The sequence below is a fragment of the Salvelinus sp. IW2-2015 genome, linkage group LG6.1 (assembly GCF_002910315.2).
Source record: "Salvelinus sp. IW2-2015 linkage group LG6.1, ASM291031v2, whole genome shotgun sequence".
Lineage (NCBI taxonomy): Eukaryota > Metazoa > Chordata > Actinopteri > Salmoniformes > Salmonidae > Salvelinus > Salvelinus sp. IW2-2015.
Genome location: NC_036845.1, coordinates 30,181,671 through 30,191,873, shown reverse-complemented (window position 1 = coordinate 30,191,873; position 10,203 = coordinate 30,181,671). Strand labels below are relative to the sequence as shown.

The 10,203-nt window shown below is 43.9% G+C and overlaps 3 pseudogenes; 2 read left to right on the top strand and 1 right to left on the bottom strand.

Annotated features, from left to right (window-relative positions):
* The window catches only part of LOC139027850 (protocadherin gamma-A2-like), an 18,370-nt pseudogene extending 12,642 nt beyond the window's left edge, over positions 1-5,728 (top strand).
* Positions 266-3,199, bottom strand: LOC139027810 (protocadherin gamma-A6-like; annotated as a pseudogene).
* A 3,036-nt stretch (positions 5,729-8,764) lies between the features above and the next one.
* LOC139027849 (protocadherin beta-1-like) lies at positions 8,765-10,111 on the top strand (annotated as a pseudogene).
* The last annotated feature ends 92 nt before the right edge of the window (positions 10,112-10,203 follow it).

The window sequence follows — 10,203 nt, the reverse complement described above, 5'->3', positions numbered from 1 at the left end:
TAAACATATCTACAATAGGAAACTATTTGCTACGCATTGAAATAAACCCTATTTGCCAAGAGCCGCTGTCCATGACCCATGGTGCTGAAATGGCCCCACATGTATCACGAAGAGCATTTCTGACCATGGAAAGTCCCAGGTACGACACAGTACTAGATTTCAAACAGATGAAATCGCCGATGCATTAGACAGACACGTGAAACATATAGTTTTATGGAAAAGATAAAGACTCAAATATAACAGAACCTCTATTGGGGAGTCTGGTTCATCCAGGATGTTCTTTCGTTCTGATCCGCTGATCGTCCCTGTAGACTGGGGTCCATTTCAGTACGTTCTGACTACAGGGTCTGGCGAACTGACAGTCACTCTTTCTGGAGTCAGTCGTCCTGCACACCTCGTAATTGTACACGTGCTGTAGAGTTCCTGTCCCCAAAGTGTCTGCGTAACGCGGTGGATAATACGGATAACCGGGAGGTTGGAATGATAGAGGATACGAGACTGTCTCCATCTGTATATTTTCAACGATATAATAACCATAAACACGCATGAACAGAAATGAGACTACAGCCAAAGCCAGACTAAGTAAAAGTCAGGTTGTCATTGTATTCCTTGTCGTGCGTAAAGTCAGTGAACTCCGAGAGCACTTCAGGGAGCTGTCCGCCACCGCCACGTTAACATTGACTGTAGCGAACGAGAGGGCTGCCCGTTGTCCTCCACTACAACAGTGAGCCTTTGTTTCACAGCATCTTTATCATTGACTTGGCGTATAGTTCTTATTTCTCCCATTCTGTAGCCCACTTCAAACAGCGCTCTGTCTGTCGTTTCTGCAGTTTATACGAGAGCCAGGCATTCTGTCCAGAGTCCACATCAACAGCCACACTTTAGTACAAGATAGCCAACATCTGCTGAACGAGGCACCATTTCAGCCACCAGAGAGCTGCTAGTCTGGACTGGGTACAGAACCTGAGGCGCGTTGTCGTTCTGGTCCTGGATCATTATTTTCACAGTCACATTGCTACTGAGTGGAGGGGAGCCTCCATCCTGCGCTTTTACGCGGAACTGGAAATCCTTGATTTGCTCGTAGTCAAAAGAGCGCACTGCATGGATGACTCCGCTATCAGCACTAACGGACACATATGAGGAGACGGGCACTCCGTTAACCGAGGAGTCCTCCAGTATGTAAGAAACACGGGCATTCTGGTTCCAGTCAGCGTCTCTGGCTTTCACTGTGAATATAGAGAGGCCCGGTGTGTTGTTTTCTTATAATGTAGGCCTCATATGAGCTCCTCTCAAAGACAGGCGCGTTGTCATTCTCTCGGTCCTCTCTCTCAGTTCAGTGAACGGGCAGGTCAGTTACTCCATTCCGGAGGAAATGGCGAAAGGCTCTTTAGTCGGTAACATAGCGCAGGATTTGGGTTTAGATATCAAAAGACTGAAATCCGGTAAAGCTCGTATTTATACTGGAGACAGCGCAGAATACATCGAGCTGAATAAAGAAAGGGGAGTTCTCCTTATCAAAGAGAGAATAGACCGTGAAGCGCTCTGCAGACAGACGACGCCTTGTGCACTGGATTTTCAGATTTCTCTTGAAAACCCGATGGAATTGTACCCGGTAACTGTTGAGATCACAGATATAAACGATAATCCTCCCAGTTTTAAAAAGGCTGAGAGAAGATTGGAAATCAGTGAGTCGGCGGTGATTGGCTCTAAATTTGTGTTAGAGAAAGCAGTCGATCCAGACATAGGTTTAAACGGTCTCCAAACCTACTCGCTGAAACCCACAGACAATTTTATTCTGAAATTACATGGTCAGGCCGACGGAAGTAAAAAGGTAGAGATGGTTTTACAGAAACCTTTAGATAGAGAGAAACAGGAGCATATGTCGTTGTTGTTAACTGCTTTGGATGGAGGCAAACCTCAAATGTCTGGTACAATGCAGATACACGTAACCGTGTTAGATGCAAACGACAATGCGCCGGTTTTTACCAAAACAGTTTATACGGCAACAATAACAGAGAATTCACAAAAAGGAACTGTTGTCACTACAGTTAGTGCTTCTGATGCAGACGAAGGAATAAATGGTGAAGTGTCCTATCTAATTTCGAATGGTATGGACAGTGGTTCAGAATTGTTTCATATAAATGCAGATGGGGATTTGATATTAGATGGCCCAATTGATTATGAAAAAGCCAGATATTATCAGATTGATATAGAAGCAATAGACAATGGAGGCCTTTCAGACTCAAGTAAAATAATAATTGATGTTAGTGACGTGAATGACAATAGTGCTGTTATTAATTTGATTTCCAAATCAAGTTCAATACCAGAGGATTCCCGTCCGAACACAGTAATAGCTATGATGAGCGTGAACGACCCTGATTCAGAAAGTAATTGACTGTCAGATTCACGCAGACCCTGTAGTCAGAACTACTGAAATGGACCCCAGCTCTACAGGGACGATGCAGCGATGCAGATGAACAGAACAACAGGATGAACGCAGTACTCGTCCATTGGAGCGTCTGTTATACTTTAAATAATGGATTTTCCCTACAGCTGGTATTTTTGTGTGTAATGGCATTTTTATAATGTCTTTAACTGTTTTAAATCGAGATCTTTTTTACATTTGGAAGCTTTCCGTGTGACAGATAATGCGTTCATTTCCCCTGATGTGGCGCAATTCAGCACCACTGAGATGACACGGTTGCTGTCGCAGAGGGACCTTTGACATTAGGTAAACGGTGAAGATGTGTATTGACGTCTTCAATCCGTTGTCAAGATCATGCAAACGATTTGATATAATAAGTAATAATTCATAAATCTATATAACTATTGTGTATATGTATTAAAAATCAACCTACCATTACTATCTCGGTTTCAAGTCGTTTCCGGTTGTGATGTTACCAGTCTATAGTTTCAGAAACGTTTATTTGTTTGAGATTACTTGTCCCATTGGCTGTTGTATTTGTTTACTAGTTGTTCAGTGTTATACTAGCCCACAGTGACTGGTTGGGGTAAAACAGTGATTGGGCTGATACATTCTTTTTGATGACTCAACCTTCCAAACGAGTTATATAGAATACGTCGATTTCTTCTTAGAGAATAGCTGTAGTTCAGTGCATTAACTCAGAGCGGACGCTGTTGGTCAGTCAGTGTGTGTGCAGTTTTAGAAGCAGATCTGCAGCAGTACCTCCCCCGTCATCTCGATATATTAGAGAGAGAAAGAGTCGCACGCAGAGCGCACCGTCTCGGGTATAGAAGAACAATAAGCACGGGACACAGCTGCGATTCTTTTGTTCCAGCGATAAGGATTATTGGAATGCATTTGTTGTTTTTGGATTTAATTAACGAAATTGAAAATTGGTTAACGGATTGCTGGTGATTTGGTTTAATGGTGAAGGGAAATGTCGGACAGAACAATGACACGGGCAAGTACTGTTGTTTATCTCGGTCCTCTCTCTCAGTTCAGTGCACGGGCAGGTCAGTTACTCCATTCCGGAGGAAATGGCGAAAGGCTCTTTAGTCGGTAACATAGCGGCAGGATTTGGGTTTGGATATAAAAGACTGAAATCAGGTAATGCTCGTATTCACGTCTGGAACAGCGCAGAATACATCGAGCTGAATAAGAAAGGGGAGTTCCCTTATAAAGAGAGAATAGACCGTGAAGCGCTCTGCAGACAGACGACGCCTTGTGCACTACATTTCAGATTATTATGGAGAACCCAATAGATTTTATCGAGTCACAATTGAGATATCGATATCATGAATGCTCCGTTTTCAAAAAAAAATGCAATGAAATTCGAACTAGTGAATCAGCTGTGATCGGAGCAATTTGTCTGGAAAGAGCTTTTGATTTCTGATATAGGAGAAATGGACTTCCAAAGCTACTCCCTTAATCCACCGAACATTTTATTTTAAATTACAAGGTCAGGCCTGATGGAACTAAAAAGTAGAGATGGTTTTTGCAGAGCCCTTCGACTCGAGAGAAACAGGAGCAGATATCGTTATCTTAACTGCCCTCGATGGAGTGAGCTAGATGTCTGGAACAGTGCAGTACACGTCAACAGTCTTGGATGCAAACGACAACGCCCGGTTTTTTACGCAGGCAATATATCAAGGCAGTTTGGTGAGAAAATCACAGAGGGGTACATTATTAACTACAGTTCAGTGCAACTGATATAGGACAATGGATCAAACGGTTAGTCACTTACTCAATATCAAGTAGTTCGATGGTTATTTTGGATCGTATTTGAAATAGATGAAAGCAATGGCGAAGTGCGTTTAGATAGGCATGGTCAGACTATGAAACAGCTAAACATTACCGATTGACATAGAAGCAAAAGATCGAAGGCGTCTTTCAGATCTAGTAAATTAGTAGTGACATTTGTAGACGTTGAACGACACACCCTTCTGATGACATGATGTCAACTTCTAATCAATAGCGAGAAAATCCCCTCTCATACGATTATAGCTGTATGAGTGTCCACGACCCGACTCTGATAATAACGGAGTGGTGAATGTGTTTTAGTGAAAACATTCCTTCACCATCAATCTACATCTAACGGCTTCTATAGCTAGTAACAGACGGATTGGACCGAGAGAGAGCTCTGAGTATAACATCAGTGTGACGTGCTCTGATGAGGGCGTGCCCTCGCTCTCCAGCAGCGTCACTCTCACTTACAGATATCAGATGTGAATGACAACGCGCCTGTCTTTGAGAGGAGCTCATATGAGGCCTACATTATAGAAAACAACCACCGGGCTCTCTATATTCACAGTGAAAGCCAGAGACGCACTGGAACCAGAATGCCCGTGTTTCTTACATACTGGAGGACTCTCGGTTAACGGAGTGCCCGTCTCCTCATATGTGTCCGTTAGTGCTGATAGTGGAGTCAACATCATAGTGCGCTCTTTTGACTACGAGCAGATCAAGGATTTCCAGTTCCGCGTAAAAGCCAGGATGGAGGCTCCCCTCCTCAGTAGCAATGTGACTGTGAAATAATGATCCAGGACCAGAACGACAACGCGCCTCAGGTCTGTATCCAGTCCAGACTGCAGCTCTCTGGTGGCTGAAATGGTGCCTCGTTCAGCAGATGTGGGCTATCTTGTTACTAAAGTGGTGGCTGTTGATGTGGACCTCTGGACAGAATGCCTGGCTCTCGTAAAACTGCAGAAAGCGACAGACAGGCGCTGTTTGAAGTGGGCTTACAGAATGGTGAAATAGAACTATACGCCAAGTCAATGATAAAGATGTTGTGAAACAAAGGCTCACTGTTGTAGTGGAGGACAACGGGCAGCCCTCTCGTTCGCTACAGTCAATGTTAACGTGCGGTGGCGGACAGTTCCCTGAAGTGCTTCGGAGTTCACTGACTTTACGCACGACAAGGAGTACAATGACAATCTGACTTTTTACTTAGTCTTGGCTTTGGCTGTAGTCTCATTTCTGTTCATCACGTGTTTAGTGTTATTATATCAGTGAAATATACAGATGGAGACAGTCTCCGTCCTCTATCATCCAACCTCCCGGTTATTCCGTATTATCCACCGCGTTACGCAGACACTTTGGGGACAGGAACTCTATCAGCACGTGTACAATTACGAGGTGTGCAGGACGACTGACTCCAGAAAGAGTGACTGTCAGTTCGCCAGACCCTGTAGTCAGAACGTACTGATAATGGACCCAGTTCTACAGGGCGATGCAGCGGATCAGAGGAAAGAACATCCTGGATGAACCAGACTCCATGAGGTCTGTATATTTAATAATTCATTTTCCTTCAAAGCTATATTTGTAGGTCTAATTTATTGTTTAAATCGGTTTTAACTGTTTACAATCGAGTCATTTCATTGGAAACTGTTCCGTGGTACATAAATGGCTATTGTATTGCACTGATGTTTAAATTCAGTCACCAACTCACATGGATAGTTCGCTGTTATATAGAAGGGGTGGCAATCCTAAATCTCTAGTCAGTGCAGTGTGTATTTCTATAGAAAAGCACATTAGCGTCCGCATACATCCGGTTTGTCTATTCTGTGCTTTTCAAGCAACGTTGGTACTTGTTGGAGAATTGCATGTCCACATCCTTGGGCCTATGTTTACCAGTTGTTTCATGTTGTGTTAATACATGGTCACATGCACTGGGTTTGGTTAAACTTGAATAGGACTATACTTTTGACTATAAACAGATTCAAGGAATTTCCAGTTCCGCTAAAGGCGCACGATGGGCCCTCCGCAGATTCCCCAATAGAAATCTGTTATTTTTTTAGTCAAGTACATTTTCCCTAGAATGTCTACTACATTTAGTTTTGCATCAGTCTGTCAGAAGGCTCTTTCGTTCCATCTGATATGCTGGCCAGTTTTCAGAAGCATATATCATGGACAGAGTTGCTTTGCAAAGAGGGATGAATTTCAAATGGGTTCTGCTTGTTGTTGCTCTACCACGAGTAGTCTAGTTTCACAGCAACGTGCTTTCGGTTATACATTCTTTGCCGCCCACAATCCCCCTGACATATTGGTCTTACATTTGTTCATCATACATTGGCCTATATGGGTGTTGATTTGCATCCTAATAGTATTCTGTATTCTACCTTGACGGGATCACTCAAACTCTCTCATTGTCCGATCGTCGTAGGATGGGACACAAGGCGCAGCGTGTGGTGAGAGTTCCAATATGTTTTAAAAATAAAACTCACCAAAACAAACCAAAATAAATAAATAAAGAGACAACGAAACGTGAAGCTACGGTATTGCACTCGAGGCAACTCAATGGTAGACAAGACCTCCACAACACAAACGAGGAATAATTGGCAACCTAATATACTGATCCCCATCAGAGAAACGATAAACCAGCTGTTCCTCTGATTGGGAACGCATATCAGGCCTAACATTAGGACATACAAAACCCCTAGACATACCACAGAGCACCGGCATAGACATACTAACACCATGAGACATACAAAAACCCATAGACATATCAAAACTAGCGTACGGCGCACCCTAGTCACCACCGCCTGACCTAACCCAAAATATATAGAAAAACAGATTGATCTAGGTCGGGGCGTGACACTCATATACGGAATATGTTGCGGTTGCGTTTAATTGTTTTAAGGATTGCATCTGTATTTCAGTGGATTGAACTCAGAAGGGACGCGTTGTTGGTTAGTGTGTTGCAGTTTAGAAGCAGAGTGTTGGCAGCATGTTATTTCCCCGTCATCTCGATATATTATAGAGAAGAGAGCAGGCCGCAGCGCCTAAGTCGCACGGTCCGGTTACAGGAGAACACTGAGCTAAGGAGACTACGATCTTGCGATTCTTTTTGTCTCCAGGTGAGACGGATTGATTGGCAGAGAATATGTGTTATTGTTCTGAATACAGTACTTTTATACGGAATACTGCAAATTGTTTAACGGATTATTATGGGTGTTTATGGTTTAATTGCTGAAAAGGAATGGTCGAACAGAACAATGATACGGCACTACTGTGTTTAAATCTCGGTCCTCTCTCTCAGTTCAGTGAACGGAGCAGGTCAGTTACTCCATTCCAGAGGAAATGGCGAAGGCTCTTTAGCGTAAACATAGGCAGCAAGGATTTGGGTTTTGGATATAAAAGCGAGCTGAAATCAGGATAAAGCTATATTTTATACTGGAGACAGCGCAGAATCATCGAGCTGATAAAGAAAACAGGGGAGTGCCTCTTATCAAGGAAAGCAATAGACCGATGCAAGCGGTTGTGTGGAGAGAGTACGACGCCAGCCGCTTTACACCATCAAAATTATAGCTCGAAAAACCCATTGTGAAATTTTACAGCATAACGTTGAGGGGCGGGAGGGAGAGAAAAAAGGAAAGTAAAAGACGAACCCAAATTTGATTTCCACCCACCCAGAAAGAGAGAAGGAGAAGAAAAAAAACCCACCAAAAGACCACAAGTCCAACACGCAAACTATAACAAATCACAAAACAATTTATTTTTTTCCCACCCACCCCCCCACCCACACCACCCCACCCCACCCCCACCACCCCCAAGAGAAACCACCCCAAAAAAACACAATACGCGCACCAGGCAAACTTTCTCTTTTCGTGGCCGAGAGGGCGGCAAGACGGGAGAACAAACACCCCCGCCGCACCACCAACAAAAGAAAAGAACAGGAGTGAAGCAAAAGATCGTGCACCAGACAATTTTTTTTTTTTTCTCCTTACACCCCCCCCCCCCCCCCCCCCACACCCCCCCCACCCCTCAATAGCGAAAAAAACCCCCCACCCCCCCACCGGGGGGCGAGGGGCTCCGACGCTTTTTAATTACCCCCCAAAAAACGGAAAACCCACTGCCCGGAAACAACACAACACGGACACAAAAAAGAATTGAAATGAAATTCGAAATAAGTGAAGTCATCCACAAGCCCGCGAGCTAGGTTCGTTTTGGATAGAGCAGTTGATAAGTACGTTGGTGTGAATGACCTGCAGAGCTACACCCTAAAACCACCGATAATTCGTTTATTCCAACATCCCCACATTTTACCTAGACAGGTAGTAAAAAATGTGGAAATTTTTGGCAGACGCCTCTAGACGAGTGAAACAGGGAGCAGATATCGCTGATTTTAACAGCAGTATACGGAGGAGTAGGCCTCAGCTATTCAGGTAACAATGCGGATAATCATCACTGTACTAGACGCCAAATGATAACCGCCTCCTGTCTGTTCCACAAGCCGTTTTACAAGGCTAGCCTGTAACGAGAACGCGCACTAAAGCACATTGTGCTAAACAGTTAGGCGCGATGATGCTGATCAGATTCATACGGAAAAGTGACATATTCTATATCAAACATCGTCGAAGGCGGGTGCTGAATTATTTGAAGTTGATAATGATGACGGTGTAGTGAGTCTATTCAGGAAATATTGAATACGAAAGAATGAAAAATATATCAAATTGACTTCAAGCTAGAAGGACGCGGGAGGACTCATAGATTCTTGCAAAGTAATCGTCGATGTTTCTGATAAATGATAACAACAATCATTAATATAATGTCGAAGACAAATGCAATATTAGAAGATTTTGTGTCTGGCACAGTTGTAACGAAATTATCAATGTTCAAGACTCAGACTTGGGTGATAATGGTAAAGTAGAGTGCTCCATAAAATGAAACATTCCATTTACTATTAAATCTACATCAAATGGTTTTTACAGCCTAGGAACTGACAGCGACTTGGACCGAAGAGAGAGAACTCTGAGTAATAACATCAGTGTGACGTGCTCTGATGAGGGCGTGCCCTCGCTCCAGCAGCGTCACTTCTCACCTTACAGATATCAGATGTGAATGGACAACGCGCCTGTCTTTGAGAGGAGCTCATATGAGGCCTACATTATAGAAACAACACACCGGGCTCTCTATATTCACAGTGAAAAGCCAGAGACGCTGACTGGAACCAGAAGTGCCCGTGTTTCTTACATACTGGAGACTCCTCGGTTAACGGAGTGGCCCCGTCTCTCATATGTGTCCTGTTAGTGCTGATAGCGGAGTTCGGCATGCAGTGCGCTCTTTTTGACTACGAGCAGATCAAGGATTTCCATTCCGTGTAAAAGCGCAGGATGGAGGCTCCCCTCCACTCAGTAGCAATGTGACTGTTAGAAAATAATGAATCCAGGACCAGAACGACAACGCGCCTCAGGTTCTGTACCCAGTCCAGACTAGCAGCTCTCTGGTTGGCTGAAATGGTGCCTCGTTCAGCCGATGTGGGCTATCTTGTCACTAAAGTGGTGGCTGTTGATGTGGACTCTGGACAGAATGCCTGGCTATCGTATAAACTACAGAAAGCGACCCGACAGGGCGCTGTTTGAAGTGGGCTTACAGAATGGAGAAATAAGAACTATACGCCAAGTCAATGATAAAGATGCTGTGAAACAAAGGCTCACTGTTTAGTGGAGGACAACGGGCAGCCCTCTCGTTCAACTACAGTCAATTGTTAACGGTGGCGGTTGGCGGACAGCTTTCCTGAAGTGCTCACGGAGTTCACTGACTTTACGCACGACAAGGAATACAATGATAACCTGACTTTATACTTAGTCTGGCTTGGCTGTAGTCACATTTCTGTTCATTACATGTTTAGTGGTTATTATATCATGAAAATATACAGATGAGACAGTCTCGCATCCTCTATCATTCCAACCTCCCGGTTATTCCGTATTATCCACCGCGTTACGCAGACACTTTGGGAA